Source organism: Pseudonaja textilis, chromosome 2 (genome assembly GCF_049901715.1).
Source record: "Pseudonaja textilis isolate UNSWEBS1 chromosome 2, rPseTex1.2, whole genome shotgun sequence".
NCBI lineage: Eukaryota > Metazoa > Chordata > Lepidosauria > Squamata > Elapidae > Pseudonaja > Pseudonaja textilis.
The window spans coordinates 18448999-18457831 of NC_141991.1; positions in this window are offsets into that span (position 1 = coordinate 18448999).

Sequence of the window (8833 nt, forward strand, 5' to 3'; positions counted from 1 at the left end):
GTCTTAAAGCTGTCAAGTTTGAAGACCCCCTGTTCTAGAGCAGAGGTTGCCAACCTTTTGGAGCTCGGGGACCACCAGACTCATAATTTTAAATCCCACGGATCACTAATATGAATTTTGACTGATGGTGGCTTGCTGATGTTGGTGGGAAAGTCGCTCCCATATTTCAGAGCTGCAGTAGTTACAGGACTGGCTTGTGCACCGGCCTGCCATGGATTAGGTGCTCCGGGAGGACCAAAGGGCCAGTCTTGTGACTACTGCAGCTCTGGAATATGGGACCGGCCCATGATGGGGTTGGAAATCTCCACCATAGGGGCTGGCACGTGTAATGTGCAAATTTGCGGGTGGTGCAATGTGCAAAAAGCAGCACAGCCCTCGCCGGCCAGGACAAGGTAATGGTACTGTTGTAGCAAGTGGGGGGAGGTGGCACAGGTGGGCTGAAGCAGAGATGGAGATGGCTGGAAGGTGCAGGAGCGCCGCTGTACTTGCATTTGATGCTACTGATGCTACTTGCATCAGCATTCTGCCTTGCTCAAGAAGCCTGGCCGAAGTTTCCTGCGCTGCTCATGCTTCAGCGCTTTGACTCCCAGGGACAGGAGTTCAGCCAAGCTACCTGCAAAATCGCCTGTCTCTCGAGGAGCATTGCAGAAGCAGCACAGGAAACTTCGGCCGGGCTCTTGAGACACGAGAGTGACTATGGATGCTTCTCTCCCGGAGCAGCTCATCCATGGCAGGCTGATGCCCAGGTCAGTCCTGTGACTGCAGCAGCTCTGGAATATGGGACTGACTTTCCCCCCAACATCAGCAAGCTATCCCGGGGCGGATGTCCCTCCCCTGCAGTTGGTCTTTCCTTCCAGCTCCAGCTCGCGTGACTCTACTCAAGGTAAAGTTTGCGCTCGCCCGAAGGGTTGGAGCCAGCAGGTGGGTGGGTCATGTGGGTGGCACAGCCTTGTGTTCCTGCGCAGCTGGATTAATTGCTTTGGGGAGTTGCTTTGGGGGGACATTTTCTTGCAGACCACCAAAATTTTCTCGTGGACCACCAGTGGTCTATGGCCCACCAGTTGGTGACCCCTGTTCTAGAGCACTGTTTCCCAACCTTGACAGTTTTAAAAAGTGTGGAGTTCAGTTCCCAGAATTTCTCAGCCCCCATGCTGGCTAGGGAATTCTGGGAGGTGAAGTCCACACATCTTAAAGTTAGTGAGGTTGGGAAACACAGTCCTAGAGTGCTCGCCCTTCTCCCCCAAGCCTGGGAGTTTCCTAATCCAAGGCCAATTAGTATCCTCCTGTTTATAGGCTGAGTAGTGCCCCCAAAGTAATACCAATGTTGATCTGAGGAAAAAAAAGCAGACAAAATCTATATGTGGACAGTGTGCTTTATTGATCTCAAAATGGGCAAGCTTGAAGTTCTCCAGAACTCTTCTTCAAATTGTCCGGTTCTGAAGGGTAAATAAATGTCATGGTCACGAGATTTCATCTCCAGCCTCTTGTTTTTAAATATTTATCTTTGGGATCATGAGCCCTGAACTAGAGCAGCTTGCTTAAATAACAGGAAGAAGCTTTAAAGTGCGAATAGAAATCTCTTTGTTAGGTCTACTCCGAGCATTGAAATCCCGAGCTGAGTGTGGGATAAATATGAGAGGTATAAAATCCAATCAGACATGAATAAAAGATGGTCCTGAAGTTGCACCACTTGCATTCAATTCCAACCCCAAAATGTATTAAACAAGGGTTGCGGTCTTGCCACTATTTAATTTTTGCATATGTACTATGGCTCATGTTTTACCTAAGCGGTGTCCTCCACCGTCCAAAATTTTAGCCTGATTTATTTGCTGCTTTATGCCAACAACACTATCATTCTTTTTATCCCAAGCAGGTATTTTCTGCATATTCAGAATACAGATAGCCCTAAGTTGAGGACTGTCTGTATTCTGAATATTCATCCAGCTAATTGCAAGATCCAATCTGGGTTGGTCACTAACCCTAACCCTGAAGATGGGCTCCAGCATGAGTCCAAAAGCTCAGAGCACCAAACCTCTGGTCCCAGTGACCGACCCAGATTGGATCTTGCAACATTAACCTGAGAAATACAGTATATACTTGCCTTCAGTCGTTCATTTATTGACCAAAGTTGCAATGACCTTGAAAAAGGTGACCTAGAATGTTACAGCATCCCTTTGATCACATGATCAAAATTCAGCTGCTTGTCAACTGCTTCATTTTTATGACGGTTGCAGTATTGCGGGTCATATGATCACCTTTTGCAATCTTCTGACAAGCAAAGTCAATGGGGAAGCCAGAGAGACTTAATAACAAATAAAATTGGCAAAGATTCCTTTTCCCTATTATTTAACCCTGATAGAGTTCTTCAAGTTTTACTTATCTATTTGTCTTTTAAGATTTATAAGCCCCTTCCCAAATAACTGCATCGACTTTATTTCAATTAAATGAAGGCCTTCACGGGTTTTATTTATTTTCTGTTTTATTTATGTCTGCTATTATTTGCCCACATGTTGACACGTTACAAATTTACTAAGAATTCCCTGCAGGTCCTCAGACTCATTAGCACAAAAATTGAAGAGGGACTTTCCTGGAATGCCACAAAGAAGACTGGGGCTCTTTATTTTCCAAAGCACCAGAAGGCAGAACAAGAAATAATGGGCAGAAACTAATCAAAGAGAGAAGGAACCTAGAATTCAGGAGAAACTTCCTAACAGTGAAGACAATTAACCCACGGGATGGTTTGCCTCCAGAATTTTTGGGTCTCCATCATAGGAGGTTTTAAGAAGAGACTAGAGTCTAGACAGCCACCTGCCTGAAATGGTATAGGGAGAAGAACAACCAAGATGATTAGGGGACTGGAGGCTAAAACTTGTGAAAAACGGTTACAGAAACTGGGCGTGGGTAGTCTAGTGAACAGAAGGACCAGGGGAGACATCAGGGGTGGGATTCTACCAGTTTGCACCTATTTGCTAGAACCGGTGGTTAACATTCTAAGCAGTTTGGAGAACCGGTTGTTAGAAGAAATTACTGGCCTAATCCTGTAAGGAAGGCAGGAAGGAAACATTCTGGTGTTGCTTACAGAAACTGCCTCTCCTCTCCATTAACCCTTATTACATTCTTGGCAAGAATTCCACAGACTTCCTGTCTGTGGAACTTCTCTGGAGTTTTTTTTCCTCCTTTGCTGGTACTTTGTTTGTGTGGAATGACCATTCAAAGTTACAATGGCACTGAAAAAAGTGACTTATAACCGTTTTTCACACTTACGACTGTTGCAGCATCCCCCAGTCATGAGAGGCCAGGCGAAGAGATGCATTCCTCGATGTGAGTGATGTTGAGTTGGCCATGCCCAGCCAGTCACATGACCACCAAGCCATGCCCACCAACTAAGCCACACCCACAGAACTGGTTGTTAAAAAATTTGAATCCCATCCCTGGGAGACAGGATAGCAGTCTTCCAGTATTTGAGGGGCTGCCAGGGAGAGGAAGGGGTCAAGCTATTTTCCAAAGCATCCAAAGGCCAGACAAGGAATAATGAAGGGAAACTGAACTAGGAGAGATTTAACCTGGAAATAAGGAGAAACTTTCTGACAGTGAGAACAATCAACCAATGGAACAGCTTTCCCTCGGAAGTTGTGGGAGCGCCATCACTTGAAACTTTCAAGAAGAGACTGGACTGCCATCTGTCAGAAATGGTATACAGGGTCTCCTCCTTGAGCAGGGGGTTGGACTAACATCTAGTAACTAAATGATCTACAAGGTCCCTTCCAACTCTATTGCTTCTAAGGTGGTTGCTGAGTGTTCAGCTATACAGAGGAAAGCAGCACGTTCACATCATACATCATACGTTCACATCAAAAGAAAACATCCATGTTTCAATACAAAACTTGGAATATAAAATCTGAAACCGCAGGAAATATTTAGAGTTGGTTTTACATTTAATTGTGCCGATATGATGCACCCAACAAAGCAGTTCTTTGAGAGAGATCTAAATCTCGGAGTTCTGATTTGCTTGGGTTCATTAGTCGGAATGTTGACACTACCGTTGAATTCAATTCAATGTTTTCCGTACCGCACAAGTCTGGCCAAATCCAAGTGGCTTAGCAGGGCATACTTGAGTTAACCTTATCTGAATGACTACAAGACAGAAGCAATCAAAAAACTTTTGTGATGCCACTTATTGATTGTCTGGATTTTGGGAGACCAGATATGACAGCTGTGGAAAGTAGTATATGGCACGGAGGTCAACTTACTTCAGAATATGGTATGGGTTGTTTGCGCATGTGGTTAATTGGAAGTAAAAACAATTGGACATGCAAGAGATATATGAATGTATGAAAAACGTCAACATAGGAGTAGAGGTTAAATTTAGAACTTAAATGCTTAAACATGGTCTGATATTCTATGTGATTCCTCCCTACTTTAGACACGTTTTAAAACATGGAACCTGTATAAAACTAGAGATTTAAAAATCTGTACAGTATCATGAATGCTCTTTATTGATTTTGTATGGAAAGGAAAGTATGAGTTGGTCAAACCCCACCTTAGATAACATGTCCAAGTTACCTATTAAATACCTTGAATACGGTGTCCAATTTGCTTCTTAGTTTCCAAGGCTTCTGATTAACTTCTGAATCAATAACTTGGGTTAAAACAGACAATGTGTGACCTCAAGGCTAGAGAAAAAATGCGATAAAGGGGAGTTCATAAGTATCAGGGAGGCAAGGAGGGGCATATGGTGAAATAGGCAATAGGATGTCATGATGCAAACCCTAGGGATTATATACCTGAGCCCAGCATTGGACTATAAATAGAACAGGCCAGGGTTGTCTTGTGATATCACAGTACATTTCCCCCTGTTCGTGTCATGTTGGTACAGGCCTTACGATTGGTTATGATTTGTTATTATGGTTCATCACACAGTCACTCAGATGTTCAGAGTGGATTTGGCATTTTTATTCACAAGGACCTGGGATAGGCAGGTGGGGATGTTTAATGGTGTTACCGATATCCTCGCAGGATGTTTTAAGTAAAGTTGCGTTTTTCAATTGACTGATGGTGATTTTGTCAATCACACTGGTGTTCAAGTAGTGTTCTAGTTGTTTTGGGATTGCATCCAAGCCACCTAATAGTATTGGCACTTCCCTTCGCTTTCTTTTGCCACGGTTGTTCTATTTCCATTATTACGTGTGAATAATAATGGCTCAGTGGCTAAGATGCTGGGCTTGTCGATCAGAAAGATCGGCAGTTCAGCTGTTTGAATCCCTAGCGCCGCATAATGGAGTGAGCTCCTGTTACTTGTCCCAGCTTCTGCCAACCTAGCAGTTCAAAAGCATGTAAAAATGCAAGTAGAAAAATAGGGACCACTTTGGTGGGAAGGTAACAGAGTTCCTTTGGCATGTAGTCATGTGGGCCACATGACCACAGAGACGTCTTCGGACAGCATTGGCTCTTTGGCTTTGTAACGGAGATGAGCACCGCCCCCTAGAGCCGGAAACGACTAGCACGTATGTGTGAGGGGAACCTTTATCTTTTTAATGTACAGTTAGATTCACAGTTTAAGACTGGTGGACACTCAAAAACTCAAGTCCCAACCAGAATTATTAGAATTATTAAAGTGGCAGCTAAGAATATAGGCAGTTCCTAGCAGAGTGGATTTTTTTTTAAACAGGGTGTTCAGGTATGATACATTTCACTTTTTATTTATTTTAAATGTATTATAAATGTACATATCTACTGTTGAGCCAGTTTTGGCTTTATGGATAAGCATATGCAGTTTTCTGGGCAGCATTTTCAGAAGTGGTTTGGCAATATATTCTGTGGCTAACAGAAGAGTTAGCCCAGAGCCACCCAGCTATAAAGCAGGATGAAATTTCAGTCTTCTCATGCTAATCCAGCACCTTTATTGCTACACCGAAATATCTCTCAGGGACTATGGGAATACCCTTCAAATATCTGAAAGGATCTCATAGTGAAGAAGATCACAATCTGGGTTTTTTTCCCCCACTAGTTTGCAGGATAAGGAATAATTACCCTTAATGGCGCTTCCTTGTCTGATCTTCTGCATTAAATAAGCCAGACAAAAGCAGGAAAACTTCCCGATTACAGATTCAGTCAAGTCATGCAGATCCTTTGTGCAGTATCAGAATTATGGAGAGTTGCTAAGCTAGGGAGAGCTTGAGAGCTTGAAGTCCACATATTTTAAAACTGCTAATCCTCGACTTACGACTATTCATTTAGTGACTGTTCAAAGTTATAACAGCCCTGAAAAAAGTGACCATTGACCGTTTTTCAGTTACGACCTTTGCAGCATCCCCTATGGTCACATGATCAAAATCCAAATACTTGGCCACTGGTTCATATTTAAGATGTTCGCCATGTTCCCGGGATCATGTGACCTTTTGTGATCTCCTCTCAAGCAAAGTCAGTGGGGAAGCCAGATTCACTTAACGGGGTTACTCATTTAGCAACTGTGGTGGTCCACTTAACAACTGTGGCAGGAAAGGTCACAAAATGGGGCAGAACTCTACAACTGTCTTGCTTAGCAACAGAAATGTTGGACTCAATTTTGGTCGTAAGCTGAGGACTGCCTGTACTGTAGTCAGGCCGAGCCATCGGGAGCAGCTGGAATTTTGTTGTGAAAGGCAGGAGGAGGAGTGGTGCAACAACAACAATTATATCTTATCTAAAAATGCATCTGTTCCTTTTGAAAGGCTTCCTCATTTTGCTGTCAGCAAGTTAACAATTATTACTCCCACCCCACCGCTGCGGTTTAACGAATCCACCTATTCGTTATAAGATAGGAAATTCTGGTTTATGTTGGGCTCCCTGTAGGATCCTTTCCCTGTGATCCTTAAAATCTATAGACCCCTCACATCCCGGACATAAACTATTTCAACTTCTTCCCTCAAAATGATGCTATAGAGCACTGCACACCAGGACAACTAGACACAAGGACAGTTTTTCCCCCAAACACCATCACTCTGCTAAACAAATAATTCCCTCAACACTGCCCAACTATTTACAATTTGCATTACTATTACTGTTAATCTTGTCATCATTCCTTATCTCCCATCCCCTCCCACTTGTAACTGTATGACTGTAACTTTGTCGCTTGTATCTGTTGAAAGGTGTCAAAATGCTTTTCTTTCAAGGATTCGATTTTCCTGATGAGAGAGCTGTGGCTCAATGATACAGACAACTGCTTGAAAGCTGGATCTCTTTATTTTTCAGGAAGGCGGAGAACAGCGAGAAGTCTGCGTTCCTGGGCTAGCTAGCTTCTTATGGTAAGTCCCTGGTTTTTTATGCCCCCTTTCTCCCTTTGTAAGTTGATTTTGTGTGAATGTTTGTATTTGTGCTTAATGTTTCAAATCCTGTTTGAGTTTGTCTTTATTCCCGCTGGAGGGCAAACTCCGCGGGGTGGCCAGATTGTATTATTGGTTTTCTGTAATCTCTTTTAGCTTTAAGATAGTTTTTCATATTTGTTCTGTGGCAATCTCCTGTCTGTCCCTTTTGTAATTTATATTTTGTGTCTTTTGTCTGTTTGTTTTGCTTATTTGGTATGTCCTGTGTTTGTAAGGATTTTCTGAATTATCTTTTGTTTCCTTTTTTCTATTTGTCTAGTTTTCTTAATTACTTAGGCTTTTGTCTATAGGGATTCTTTAATACTTTTTATTTGATTCCTTTTCCTATGTAAGTTTGTTTTCTGGCTGACCTGATGTTCCCCTTGGGCTTTTCCTGTTTTTGTGACACTACTGCCTTCGTGAAATTCCCTTTCCACATATCCTTACAATCTATATTGTCTGTTTCCTGGCATGGTTTGATTGCCTATTTGTACCCTATGACTATCATTAAGTGTTGTACCTTATGATTCTTGTCTCTTGATGAATGTAACTTTTATGTACACTGAGAACATTTGCACCAAGACAAATTCCTTGTGTGCCCAATCACACTTGGCCAATAAAGAATTCTATCTTCTACATAAGTTAGGCAACCTACAACTGCAGAGACCTGGATTCTTTCTACAGTCCTCTTCTCTACAATATTTTTTCGCATCTGTGGACTGTATCTCCTGTCTTGTCTTAACTGGCTTGAACACTGGCAGGTTCCTAGATCTTCTAAATGATATTTGACCAGCATTTCCCCCCCTTTATATAACCCTATAATCCTGTGATGGTGAACCTATGGCATGCAGAGCCCCCTCTCTGGACACAAGAGCCATTGTCCCAATTCAGCTCCACCATGCATGCACGCACCCACCTCCTGCCAGCCAGCTGGTCTTCGGGTCTCTGCTGTGGAAGCATGGGGGTGGGAAGGGATGGGACATGTATGGAAGTGATGCACTCATGTGCATGTGGGACGTACGTGCGGGGGTCATGCATGCGTGTGGGGTTCACAGGCATGGGAGTTGCATGTGCATGCGCAGGGGTGAGCTGCACATGCAGGGGTTGTGCACACCTGCATGGGGGCACAAGGGAATGCATGTGTATGCGCAGGGGCATGGGGGGGTCACGCATATGCAGGGCACAGGAGTTATGCACACATGTGCAAGGGTGCAGGGGTTGCACATGCATGTGCTGGGGTGAAGGGGTTGTGTGCATATGTGCGGGGGGCGGGACGGATGTATTTTGGGTGTATGCGCACATGTGTGCATGCGCTTTGGGCACTTGGTGCCAAAAAGGTTAGCCATCCCTGCTATAATCTCTTCGTTCAACGTAGAGTCGGAGCAACTGAATGAACCTGAGTGTTTACTGGCCGGATGCTTTTTGTTCTGTATTCTGTACAGTGGTAGATTTTGTCTTCTGTACAGATGTAGATAGATAAACTCAACAAAACA